Genomic DNA, 14,958 nt, shown 5'->3' with positions numbered 1-14,958 from the left:
AGTGGACACAGCAATCCAAGTTCAGAACCGGTAATACATCTAGTAAGGAAGATGGAATAGAGATGGTACTGGTGCATGGGACTGGCAGGGAGCAGACAAAACAAGACTGAGTTGTAGTGACATGCCAAACAACTGAGCCAGAAGTGGGAGTGAGATAGGGTCTTAAATAGTGTCCAAAAACCTCTCCCACCTAAAAATGGATCATGGCCCCTGTAAGAATGTCCCTGCTGATCCCTCGCAAGCTCACTGGCTGTAGGAGCTTTGTGAAGCACCATGTGGCTGAGCTGAGTCCGAAAGGTAGTCACTTGAATTGCCATTGTAACGTTGGCAACCGAGAAGGAACCCAGTATGCAGGAGATGGTGGTGAATAAACAGGCTTTATTAGAAAGCAGGACTGAAGCACTTGGACACGAAGGTTACAGCAAGTCAAAGTCCAGTAGTACGCTGTTTAGACACCCAGGCTGTACAGGAACACCATGCAGCAGATCAGGCCCACTGGGGAACAGGTATAGCACATAGAACACAAGGCGCCATTTAGCAGACCAGGCCCACAAGGGTACAGGTATGACAAGTTGGATAATGAGCACCATGAAGTAGACCAGACCCACAGAGGGTAGGCAGGCCAGGCAGCTTGCAGGATACAGCAGTGAGCGCTGAACACACGATAACCGAGCACTGAATACAAGTCAGTGCTCAGTTTTAAACCTCCCGCTCCCTCTCGCCCTGCCCCCGGTAGGTGACGTCACGTACTGTGCGTCCCTTCGTCGCCATGGAGGCAGGGGATAAGAAGGGGGCGTGGTGAGCGCGCCCGCCCTCTGTTCCCCTCCCGGCGAACGAAGAGGACCCACAGAAGAGGATTCTTCGCGAGCGCCCGCTACACCCGGGTGCTCGGAAAAATGGCAGCGGTGGACAGGCGGCGGATAAGGTAAGTGCCGAGTACCCAGGAGCGGGTACTCGGGTGACGAGCTGCGCCGCGGGACATGACAGCCATATCTGACCGCCCCAATCGTATTGCAGGAAATCCGGTCGGATCGGCACCGCCAGGTAAGCATCCTTCAAGTCCAGTCTGGTAAACCAGTCCTCTGCCGCTTGTTCTGCCTCTTTACGAGGACCTCCTGAGGGAAATCCCTGGAGCCTGAGAAGAAAGGGCGGCTGGAGACCTGGCCCCGCGGTCATCCAGCCCTGGTGGAAAAACGAGGCGATGTGGGAAACACCTTCCTGATAGAAAGCTTAGCCTTATTCCAGGATGTGAGAAGGGACACGTGGCGATTCAATTCCTTAATGAAGGCGTCTCTGAATAAAAGCCCATTGGCGTCTGCTCCTAGGTTTGTTGAACCCAGCTCCACCAACCTTGGGTCCATACGGAGGAGGGCCTCCTTGCATTGTTCCGTGACTATAGCCACATTCACATTGCCCAGCAGACACACGGTAAGGGGAGCCCAGTCTCAGATGAGCCTAGGGTCCAAAGCCTCCCCTTGGAGTAGGGATCTGTCTGCAAGCGACAGGATTTGTGTCACGGGCCCCACGAGGTAGCTTGTCCTGGGCTCCTTTGAGGCCTTGTTCCAGGCCCTTTCTGGGGTCTCTTTTGTTGACTGAGAGCAGAGCGACTACCTTGGGGTCGAATTTGGGTGTAGCCACTACCTTGTCTGGGAGCATAGGGCATGGGCATTCAGCCCGTAGTTTACTGTGCACCTCCTTGAGGAGGGGTCAGCTTAACCATTTGTGAAGATAACGCCCAATGTGATCCGGAGGGACCCACTCTGTTGCCCTTGGGTGCCGCATATTTGCGGGTTCGAATAAAGTAGACCCTGCAGGGTCAAGCACTGGTAGGTCTGCCAGGTTCGAAGTAGGAGAAATGGCTGTAGTTGCCATCTGGTATAGCTCTAAGTGGTGGGGCTCATCCGCCCTGTACTTGTGGACGAAGCAAAATGCAGATTCCCTGGTTGAAACCAGGTGATCCGAGGTCACTGACTCATCTGAAGAGTTGGCCCGCCTTTCATCCAGGATGGCCAAGGGGTCCACTTGATCTTTATGCACTCCGCAGAGTGAATGTCCCGGCCACTTGGTCAGGGTTCGAGTGCTCACTGACCTAGGTTTCTTTGCAGGCCTTTCCTCGCTGATACACTGTTGCCCTTCCAGGGGCGTTTGGAGGTATTTCTGTTTTTCCCCAGGCTCTCTGAGTCGGATTCCGAAGGTGGACCTCGGGCTTTCTAAGGTGACGGTGTAGGCTGGGTAGTTGGTGGGTTAGACATGCTGGCCGCAACTTTGGAAATGATAGACTCCACAGGTGTAGAATTTTGCTTCCAGCCAGGCCATGAAGGCATCTTGAGACGGCAAGTTGTCCTGAGACATCTTTGTAGCTTCCAATCGGTTCACTCTGGAAACATAAAGGAAACATACGCTATTGAGAATACAGGGGCTCACCCTGAAATGAAGAGGTGGAAAAAAGCATACAAAGCAACTAGGACACACCTAGAAGCATCGCCAGAATGGATGACAGGGTACCCTGTAGGAGTACTGCAGCAGCGTGCTGTGTCGGGTTTCGGGAAATAGCGCAGGGGCTCATCCTGATTCAATGTATGGAGATGACTTGAAAATTCTAAGGACTTGAAATAGTAGCAATTGTAGACAGGAATCTTAATAAAGCATACAAAATTAAAAATTAAAAATGCATTTTTGCAAAATATTGTTTTTTGTTTTTTTTAGAGACGTGCCCTAACCAAAGCGAACGGACCTCTAAAATGGCGACCGTAATCTTCAACAGCATGCCCTAAAAAGATGGTGGCGAAATCTTGCGAGACAAGACAAGGAAAACACCCGGGGGGAAAAAGCCCAGGAAAAGGTATAAATTTATATAAAGAGAAAGTAGAGGAAGAAACCATAAACGGTTAATGAAAAAATGGAAAAAACTCTAAAATAAAACCATGGTAAAGGGAAAAACATTACTGGAAAAAACGTGAAAACACAACAGATGCCATAAAAGGAAAAAAAAAATAAAAAAAAAAAAATAAATTATACATATATATATATATATATATATATATATATATAATATTGTATATACAAATTTCTATCAAGAGAGAAATAAGACTATTAATATATCCTAATAGGAAAAATTAAATGAATCTAACCTGCAGCCACAGAGAGCAGCAAAGAAAGATGAAGTGGTCTAGGGGCGCTAAGGTTTTATAATATGTTTAACGTGTTCTTTTTGGCTGTTTTCCATATTCACTGTTAACCCTTTCTTTGCTGCTATGGTGAGAGTAAAGAGATATGCAAAATAGGAGCCTCCTGTCTTGCCTTAAAACAGGGGCGTCCAACATGCGACCCCGAGGTGCGGCCCGCGTAAGATCGGCAGCCAGGGCAACCGATTTTTTACGCGGGCCGCACCTCGAGCCCTGCTACTTACCTGTGGGAGGGTCTTCTGTACTGCATAGAGGAAGCGGAACCTAGCTCAGTTCAGGTGACATCACATGACTCTGCTCCAATCCTGCTTCCTCTGTGCTGTGTGTGTTTGAATGAGTATGCGTGATTGAGGGAATGAATCTGTGAATGAATGAGTATATGAATGAATGAGTGTGTGTGTGATAGCATGGATGTGTAAGTGCTGGAAACTAGGCATGATGGGACTCTGATTGCTGTTAGCAATCACACTCCTATCATGCCAAGTCAGCCAGTACATGCTGAAACCTAGCTAGCTGCCCCCTTTGTGTATTGATGCTGCCAGCAGTATGGGGTCTGCACATCACTTACAGCCACCCTGTACCAGCATGTACTGGCTGACTTGGCATGAAAGTAGTGTGATTGCTAACAGCAAACACAGTCCCATCATGCCTAGGTTCCAGCATTTACTGGTTGGATGTGTAAGTGCTGGAACCTAGGCATGATGGGACTTTGCTGTTAGCAATCACACTCCTATCATGCCAAGTCAGCCAGTACATGCTGAAACCTAGCTAGCTGCCCCCCTTGTGTATTGATGCTGCCAGCAGTATGGGGTCTACACATCACTTACAGCCACCCTGTACCAGCATGTACTGGCTGACTTGGCATGATAGGAGTGTGATTGCTAACAGCAATCACAGCAAGCACAGTCCCATCATGCCTAGGTACCAGCATTTACTGGTTGCCTGGGTATGATAGGAGTGTGATTGCTGTGAGCAATCACACTCCTATCATGCCAAGTCATATTGCTAATTTTTTTGGTCCAATTGTGGTGTGTTTCCTACTTTTATTAAAAATGTGAGTTTTTATTATTATTTATAAAGGTGGGGTAATTTTTGGTTTTGGCTAAGTGAACTGTGAATGTTTTGGTCCAGAATTTTCATTTTGTTGCATCCCTAGAATAAATAGAAATATTTCTTTTTTAATTATCCTGAATTTGTAGTCACAAACCTTTCTAGGCCCAGAAATCAGTGAGAGGAAAAGTAAAGGTTTTGTGTCATTTACTTTATTTTAATATGCATATTTTATTAAAGGCCATATTTTCTCACAGAGAAAAATGAGTGCGGCCCTCGCACGTATACAATTCTGATGAAGTGGCCCACTGCAGAAAAAACTTGGACACCCCTGCCTTAAAATGTATTAACACTTCACAAAAGGAATGCATTTTTTCCAAAATGCATAAAATGTAACATGTGTAGCGTAATGCATAGCTCAGTTCAGGATTCTTACTGCCTCCTCTCAAGATGTAGCAAAGACAGGCTTTTGGGTCCCCACCTCTCACGTTGGAGCAAAACCGACTGCCTGTGTCTGTTATTACGAGACACTAATCGTGATCTGATTCACAGCAGGTATGGTGATTCGCTGAATACCGTCCGAGAAATAAAGTGCCATTAAAAAGCTAGCCCTGCGTATTTCACCTTATGACTAGACTTCATTGGGGGTTCAGTATCTCTCCAAAAAAACACCTATGCTAATACAAATATCTAACTTAAATACATTTAACAATTAGTTCTAAGCCAATCATTTATCGAGAAAAAGTCCAATCACGTGTGTATCAATTTCCAATCTTCAATGAAATTGTGCAAATCAGGAGAATGTTATTTTACTTTGTCACTTCAATTTAAAACAAAGTTCCAAACATGATAATAACTAAACTTGATTGAAGTATCTTTCTGAAACAGACTAATAGCAATATCACTATGCAAATTTCCTAAATCAAATTAACATAATGTTAAAAACATAATAAATTGTATATGTATCAATTTACATAGATGTAAAACATTTAATAAATGTATCTTATACTCATTTCAATTTATGAATACCAATAATAAAATTAATAATCAATGTCATGATTCCGGTAATGATATGATGTTCTAATTAAATAATATTATTCATAGTAATTTGAGTTTGTGCAGACAACACCAAAAATGTTTTAACTCTTTACTGACCTCCCATAAATCTCTATAAAAAACAGACCACGTCAAAATCTACATACCTTTTCTCTGTGATAACTTTTATAATCAGACACCACCACCACCCCAATTACACAATAACTGTTCAATCGTGATAAATAAGAGTTTTTAAAATCAAAATTAAAAAAATTATGACAATGTATGTTAACTGAACATTCAGTTGATGACTGTTGCCCTAATGTTCTAATATCCTATTTTAGTGGACAGATTGCCCTTCCTATATATTGTGAACCACAATGAACTTGTAATCACATATATGTTATTTTGTAGTGCTAAAAATTTATTTAATGACTAAAGTAATCACTGCAAAGCATGTAAGAATAACCCTTTAGTCATTAAACAATTTCCCGGCACTACAACTTTAAACATAAGACAAAAATAATATGCAATACCCATTATGTGATATGCCTGTTATAATGTGTAACGGGTTCACCAAGAGAGCTGTAGTAACTCTCAGAGATCACCCAGTATCTTCCTGTTGTCCCCGGAATCACTTCCAGCACCAGCCAGCATGCGCACCTTGGAACCCTGCTTTGTGTACCCAATAAGTAGACACACAACTACCTTGAATTGAGTACAGCAGGAATGATAAAGCCTGCAACCATAGGGAGGGCTGACATGAAGTTGTGGGGACAGGCTTAGTTATATTGGCTCTAATAGCTTTGTGTAGGGTTCAAGTAAAGGTCAGGAGTAAAAAAAAAAAAATTGGTTATATAATTAAACGGTGTTTTGCGCCTGCGCTAGCGCTTTGCCACCTTTTTCAGGTGCCTCGCGGGTGCCTCGCGCCGCGTTTAGGTGTATTCCGCCCTTGGCTCGCGCTCGCTATGGGTGGGAAATTCAACTATAAATAGAGGGCTTATGAGGGGCAAGTTTTGCTTATCAGGTGAACCGCTGAGCCGATACTGCACTGTCCTTGAGACTGGTGAGCAGTGGCAAAGCGGTAATCGAAGATGGAAGACTTGATGAAAATGCGCCCTCCCACCCTCCCTTATGTTTAACCCTTGTATTAAGAATATATATGTATATAAAAAAAAAAATTAAATTTGTTTTATTAGGGTATGGTTACCCTATGATCTTGTGGGGTGAACTGATGTTAAAGTTATGCCAGCTGGCTTATAGGGTGGTTGGCAATTGGTGCTTTCTGATTTAGTAAGTGCTCTGGGGCTTGTGCAAAGGGCTAAAGTGATTTGGTTTTTATGTATCCGTTTTAAAAGTTACAATTTATATTGAAAGTTATTTGTATGTAGTTTTAAAACCAAATAAAAGTCCACTGCCTGGTTCATCCAAAATCTGTTGTTGTGTCTTTATTTTCTGGTTATTTGTATATGTTGCTGTATTTACATTTTTTTTTAGGTCCCCTACAACTTCATGAACCGTTTATTGTAGTAAAACATAGACTCATATATCCACAGAACTACGTTAACATAAATTAACAGATACATGTATTCAACCCAACCTTTAATCCCCAGTCAGCAATCCTATTGATGGGATTAATTAAACAATGGAGTTCCTGCCTGTTTGGCAGCCAGACTGGAGCCATCTCTGACTACCTTGGGGCCTTGTATGACAGGTCATTCTGTCACATAATGTAATTGCGGTTCACAATATATAGGAAGGAAATGTTTTATCTCAGGCAAATTTGTAGTTTAGTTGTAGGGAAAGATGTCGATATACCATATTTTCCATATTATCCACAAAAAATGGGTTGTCGATGTGGGCTGGCCCTGTAGAAAATAAGTTCTTTATCATCTCCAACATAAAAGGTTGACACAACAACACAATGTTAAAACATATCATACATGTACCCTTAACCCTATAGTCCTGATACAAGGAGGGAATTTGTTGTACCCCACCATTCCTCCGCTTGAATTCAGCTTGCTCACTTCTCAGCAGGGGCGGGCTGGGCCGGGGGGCAGGGGGGCAATTGCCCCCCAGGCCGCCCTAAATCCGGGCCGGTGGGCCGGACGGACGACCGGCAGACGAGCATTCAATGCATCTGCGGCCGCAAAGTTAAAAACTAAGCGGCTGCGAGCAGGATTGAATGCGGCCGTCATGCGTACCTGGCGGGAGGGGGGGGGGGCGGTCCGCCCCGGCTGCCGCTCATCTGAGGGGTGCCACCATGCCGGCACGCCTTCAGAAACGATGCGCGCGGCAACTGAAGCCACGCCCACTGTCTTCCGCGCTCAGTGCACCGGAAGGACAGGAAGAAGAAGTAGAAGAAGAGGAGGAGGAGGAAAAGTGAGAGTGAAAGAAGAAAAGGTAGGAAAGAGTGGATTAGTAAGTGTGTGAGAGTGATGGGTGTTATGCTGAATGTAAGTGTGTGAGAGTGATGGGTGTTATGCTGAATGTAAGTGTGTGAGAGTGATGGGTGTTATGCTGAATGTAAGTGTGTGAGAGTGATGGGTGTTATGCTGAATGTTTGTGAATGAGGGTTTCAGATAGCATGGATGTGTAAGTGTTGGGGGATAGCTTGGCATAGGGAGTCCGTAATCATATTCCTTTCATGCCCAGATTCCAGCATGTAGTGCCTGCCTAGGCATGATAGGAGTGTGATTGCTGTTATAAATTATTTTTTGGTCCAACTTCGGTGTGTTAACACTTTTATTGGACAGAATAATTCAATGACAGTATTTATATATATATATATATATATATATATATATATATATATATATAATTGCAAACAGCAATCACACTCCTATCATGCTAAGTCAGCCAGCACATGCTAGAACCTGGGCATGATAGGATTGTGATTGTTGTTATATATATGTGTGTGTGTGTGTGTATATATATATATATATATGTTAATATTGTTGTTGATTTTTTTGTCTAATTTTGGTGTTACTTTTAATAAAGTATTTTAAAGTTTTTTTTTGTTTTTTTTTTCCCAGTTTTTGCCAAGTGAATGCTGAATTTTTAGTTTCAGTCCAGAATTTTCATTTTGGTGCATCCCTACTATATACTATGCCAGTCACTAAAGTGGTAAGCCTACACCACATCAATGTTTGGCTTAGTATATAGTGATAGGGGTTGTCAGTGTCTGGCTCAATGTATAGGCGCACATTGACGGTGGTACCGCATAATCCCTAAGTATATAATGATAACAATTTTGCTGTACCCCTGTCAATGTTTGCCTAACCATAGAAACTATGCAGTTTTAAAGTGTGTGTGTGGGGGTGCCACATACAGGGTCTGCCACAGGTGTCAAATACTCTCGGTACGCCCCTGCATCATGCGGCTGTCAGACCCAATGGCCATGCCTCAGCTCCTCTTCCCACGTCTTAAAAGGGGTGTGATGAAGAGCTGAGGCATGCGGTGTGTGCACGCCGGCCACTTTAATTTCATTAGGCGCTGGTGGAGTGACTGCCGCACGACGGCCGCTTTCAATGTCGCTCGCAGCCGCTTTGATGGTGCAATGGGCCAGTTGACTAGACTTGCCCCCCAGGCCTTAGGCTGCCAGCCCTCCCCTGCTTCTCAGTCTTTCTTTCACTACGCTTACTTTTTTAAATTTGAAGTTAGTTTTTAAAGACAACATTTTGCTGAATACTAAGAAAGGTTAAGTCTTAAGATTCCTGTTGTGCCTGCAGACATTCCCTGATCACCCGCCCAGTGTGCTAATAAGGGTTTTTTGTTTATCCTTGTGAGGAAATGTGTCTGTCTGCGTAATCACAAAAGCACACATTTAATTAGACTGATTATTATGGGAATTAATTAGGGCTGAAACAACTAATCGATAAAATCGATAATAATCGATAATGAAAATCGTTGTCAACAATTTCTCCAGAGCAAATGCTCTGGAAAAACTCCTCTCCTTATATAATCCGACCTCAAACAGAGATCGGATTATAAAACTAGAATCCAGATCCCCCACAACGCTGCAGGAGACCTGGATTCCCCTCACTGTCGGCCAGTCTCTCACTTCCGTCTCTCTCCCCCCTCCCATACACCCCTCTGTCTCCTCCCCCCCTCCCATACACTGCTCTGCCTCTCTCCCGACTCCCTGGTGTTTTGTGAACCTCCGTTGCTGACAGTAGTGATGGGAAGTTCGGATCATTAAAGTGAATCGGATCATTTTGACTCGTTCACTGAAATGATCCAATTCATGATCCGAATCTTCGGATCACTCAGTGTGACTCACAGGAGTTACTGTTTTCCAGTAACTCCGTGCAGGCACACTAACAATTGGCCCCGCCCCTTTCATTAGTCAATGAACCCTCCTGTCTGCCTACTCGAGTGATGTCAATGAAGGCAGAGAGTCGTTCAAAGATTCGGATTTTACAGGAATCCGAATCTTACAGTGATCTGGATCACTGTAAGATCCGGATCACTGTAAGATCCGGATCTTTGAACGACTCTCTGCCTTCATTGGGATTCGAATCATTCAGATAATATCACCATACTTTTATAAATAAATACATTAATAATCACTGCCCCCAGGATTTACATTCCCCTTTACCTGCAACTGCACCTTAAGCTAACTTTATTAAATTAATTAAATTAACCCTCACCATTAAATTAACCCTTAACATCCCATCAACCATGACTGCCTTTAAAATTAACCCTTAACACCCCATCAACCATGACTGCCCCTAAAATTAACCCTTAACACCCCATTAAGTATAACTGCCCCTAAAATTAACCCTAAACACCCCATCAACCATAACTGCCCCTAAATTAACCCTAAACACCCCATTAACCACAACCTCCCCTAAATTAACCCTAAACACCCCATTAACCATAACTGCCCCTAAATTAACACTAAAGACCCCATCAACCATACCAATTTATTAGGTAATTTATCTGGAGTACATGCAATCAATTTAGGGGCAGTTATGGTTAATGGGGTGTTTAGGGTTAATTTAGGGCAGAGTGGTGTATTGGGAGGGGGGAGGAGGCAGAGTGGTGTATGGGAGGGGGGAGGAGGCAGAGTGGTGTATGGGAGGGGGGAGGAGGCAGAGTGGTGTATGGGTGAGTTATAGTGGTGTATGGGGGTATAATGAATTTTAGGGTAGCAGAGTGGTGTATGGGGGTGTAATGAATTTCAGGGAGGCAGAATGGCATATCTGGAGGAGTTAGAGTGGTGTATAGGGGGAGGTAGAGTGGTGTATGGGAGCATAATGAATTTAAGGGTGGTGCAGGGCATTTATGGGGAGCAGAGTGGCATATCAGGGTGCACAGTGGCATATAGGGAGGTATAAGGCATAAATGGGGGCGAGTGACATATTGGAAGTTATAAGGCATATAGGGGGTATAAGACATATCGATATTAGGCATATCAGGGGGGCATAAGACATATCTGGGGGCACAGTGGAATCTCTGACATATAGGAGGTATAAGGCATATATGGGGGCAGAGTGGCAAGCTGGGGGTCAGATGTGCATAACTGGGGGCAGTTTGGTAAATAAAAGAAAATATAAACAAGGCTTTTTTCTCAGTTTTTATTAAATATGAAAAATAGTTAACATATGAATTAATATTTACTAATAACTTTGTATTAAAACCTAGTTTGAGAAACACTGTTTGGGTTCTTGTAGCTTTTATTATTATGTCAGTAAAATAAGAAGGTGAATAAAGAGAGGCCATTGCAATAAAGAGATGAAAGTGTAAATTGTACGTTTTTTATTACATTATTTTAAATTAAAAAAAATTACATTTTTTATCCGATTAATCGATTAATCGAAAAAATAATCGGCTAACTAATCGATTAAAATAATCGTTAGTTGCAGCCCTAGAATTAATCTACAAGCACTTGTTGTTAATGATACACCATGTACTTTTTTATCCACAGATCTTCTTGAATGTATTAGTATCCTGCAGATGAACATGGATGCATCAGATTGCAGAAGCAATATCTACATGCTTCTTGTACAAGAAGTACATCTAATTAAATGAAATGCACTTGGATGAGTAAGGCCAACCTAAATTAAAAATCCGATATGTTAAATGAACAAATCCTAATTGATTCTTTTACCAATGCCCTTCCGGTTGTTCGTGTATATAAACCCTTGAACACCCCAGTAATATATATTAATAATGTTATAATATCTTCAATACTTTAAGAGGCAGTGTGAACTCCATCACATTCTTGCAGGACATTTATCAGACAGAGCAGCCAAAGCCTACAGAGCCATTCCTAGAGTGAACTGTGAGGACAATAAAGAGGTTAAGCGAGTCTTGCTGGCACCAAATGCTGTTACCCATGAAACTTACCTCCAGAGGTTCTGAGAGCTTCAGCACCAAAGTGGGGACACCTTAATGAAGTAGGCCAGTAAACTGAATCAAGCTTCCCAAGGATGGTAGAATGGCACAGCAGTCAGCACAGTAGAAGGTGGATTCCAGTTGATGCTGCAGTTCTATAACAAACGCCCAGTGGAGGTCCAAGAGTGGGTAATAGACCATGACCCTACAACTCTTACTGAGACTCAGATGTAATCATTATGGCCACAAAAAAAACCCTCTGCCCTCAGGTTCATCAAATAACCCAGGCTTAGATGCCTTCAACATGAACACCCTCAAAGAGCTGCTTGCTTTTCTATGTGTGCCTCTCCACGTAGTATAGTTTGTTCTCAGGAAATCCTCAGATGTTAACTTTGCGAACAACACTCGTGAGCCTTCAACATATCCAGAAATTCCAGCTGAGATATTTTGGGACACTGGATAATCATGATTTCCACAGACATGTAATGATGAAGCAAGAAGTGAAAAGTATATGCTGATATACCTAATGAATAGACCTTTAACTCTTTTGACTGCATTGTTACTCTTTCACAATAACATGAGGTCTGTGAGAAAACCTGAATGGTAATTCAGACTGGAAGTCATGCAAATAGGGCACTGCCAAGTATGGCACAGATCCAAGAAGGTCAAGTCCCAAGTTGCCAAGTTAGGACTATCTTCATTGTTTATGTTAGTGAGTTCCTGTTCTGTTAGGTAAGGAGCATGAGCGTTAGTGTGAAATAACATAATAGTGTGAGAGAGTGTGAATCACTATGAACTGTACTGTAAAATATCTGTCTGGCTATTTGTATATTGATGACGGCTGTGCTACATCTGCACATGCATAATGAGGATTCTAGCACACAACCTCTAGCGCGCCTAAGTTTATTTTGTCCCATGAAAGGTTACAAAAGTGTGAATACATCACTGGGTTTGGGAAAATTTTATTTACTTTTTTTTTTATTGTCTGCAGCTCTAATATCAATAATTTCCTTGTTATTAATTTATCTACTTTCCTCAATATAACCTCTGTAAAGGTTATAAAATTCACCTGCTTGATATAGATGCTGTGCTGAAAATGTATCTACTGCATACCCAGGATGCATACCACAAAGTGTCCCTGGAAAAACAAGTTTGCATATACGGCTGGTCTTGCATAATGCACTAAGGTGACTTCTCAGAAATCTCACTGATTTAAGGATGACAAGCGCATAGTTGAGTTTGTGTCCAGGATGACCGTACTCTATACCAAATAATGACGCACACACTTTATTAGGTGCAAATATTATTTCCACAGCTTTATTAACATTTACAATATTTAAAGGTCATTGTCAAAACAGAGCACCACAGTTAAAACATAAATAACAGATTTCCCTTTTATTAACAATGACAATGACCCCCATAATAAATACATTAACCATATAACAATGGCACCAACACGTACCAGGTGCCTCCACATTAACACATTGACCACAGTAGGGGCATACCAAGACACCCCTACACCACCCCAGGTTCTGAGCCACAGGCCAGCTCGAAACCTACCAAACTAACTTAAACCAAGTCAAATTAGTAAACCAAACCACAAAAAATCCACCGTACTAAACAATAATCCCCAACTATCCCCGCCGCTTTGACAAAACGGGGTAGTCACCCCCACAACCCACTAGCAAAGGGAAGGAGAGTGGGACAACCAGGATTTGGAAAAGCAGTTAAGGGACCGTTTACAAAATGGTTGCCACTTATATACCTTGATAGTGACCCCACCCACAACAAATTTGAACCAATTAAATTAAATCACTCCTTATGCACACCACCTAGCTCTGTCAAGGCCCACTCCACCTAAGCTGCGCTGTTCCATGGGCTTCATTTCTTTTATAAGGCCAGCACACTCCTTTTTGCAGGAGAAGCTCACTGAGCTTTATTTTCCATAATGCATAGGAAAACTGCATTTAAAATGGCAATGCTTCTGCAAAGAGAACAAACACATATAATTTGTAATCATCTTGACTTTCCGTATCGCTTCTCACAGCTCTTTCTCTCCTCTGTTACATCTGTCTTGTATTTATCTCCTTTTCTTTATTAGTGCTCATCTTTTCTCCTGTATGCCTACTAAACCAAGCATTTGTTCCTATTACCATTAAAACCATGTTCCATACCCCAAAGAGTGGCAAGGCAATTGCTCAGCTAAAGATATCAGACCTACTGTAGTTACAGTAATTGTATTTTAAGGTTGCAGACAGCACATATGTATAGAAATTCTAACGTTAGGTAACAGTCACTCCTGCTTACTTGCATTGAGGCCTAGTTATGCAATATAACTGACTAAGAGGCAGGTAGGGAAACCCCCAACACAAGGAATTCCATGATGGGGGAGAGTGGCTGTAATCGTGGTGAAGCGTTTTTGTTGTTGAAGCCTGTGGGCAGATAAATCCGCGAAGAAGCGGAGATGGCGAAATCTCTCAGGGATTGCCCGATTCTGACGTACTCTCCACGTAAAAAGATCTTTGAAGTCATAGAAGTGGAGACGAAAAATCACGTCTCGAGGAGTAGACTGATGAATGGACTTTGGTCTTGGAAGCCTGTGGGCTCGATCAATCCTGACCTCTTCCGAATCATGCATGCTGAGAATGGGAATGATCCTGTCCGAAGTGATCTCTTCTGAAATCCCTCGCGCGCAAACGTAATTGCGGCGTGATCGGTCCTCCAAATCTGCCAATTTCGATCGAACTGAGTCCAATTCTGATTGAAAAGTAATGCACGCATCTCCATCTTGTTTTCTAGATGGTTAGTGCAATCTCCCAGCTCCTGTATATCCTTCTGAATGGCTGTAAGGGTTTCAAGCATGTCATGCTTAAACTTCACTCTCATATCTTCCAGCAGAAGTTTAATTGTGCTAACTGTGACATAATGTCTATCTGGATCTTCGATAGAAAGAACAGGATAGTGTGTTATAACCTACTGTAGAATAGGAATCCCATAAGAAATAAAAGAAATGTGATTTGCCAGCTCACTCATGTTTTCTTTTAAAATGGTACATATATTACCAATTCTCCAAGGGTAAGCAAATTTTTGAGCACAACTGTAAATCTGTGTTTTAGAAATTGACGGTAAATTACAGAATCTAACTAAGTACTTGCCACAAAGATTTATGTTAAATAAGTGTTAATCAGCGGATTATGTCTATTAAGAAGAATGTCATTATTTTTTTATAAACACGCTAGTGAGGTTTGAAGTGGAAATGCTGTGTAGCCATTGCTCCTGAATGATTAGCATGCTTGGAGCAGAATAAAGAAATATATGTGTGTGTTTGTTTCCCTTAATTATCCTA

The sequence above is a fragment of the Sceloporus occidentalis genome, unplaced genomic scaffold (genome assembly GCF_023333645.1).
Source record: "Sceloporus occidentalis isolate IW3139 unplaced genomic scaffold, rSceOcc1.0.p SCAF_254, whole genome shotgun sequence".
NCBI classification, from domain to species: domain Eukaryota; kingdom Metazoa; phylum Chordata; class Lepidosauria; order Squamata; family Phrynosomatidae; genus Sceloporus; species Sceloporus occidentalis.
Note: the sequence above shows the minus strand (reverse complement) of the source record.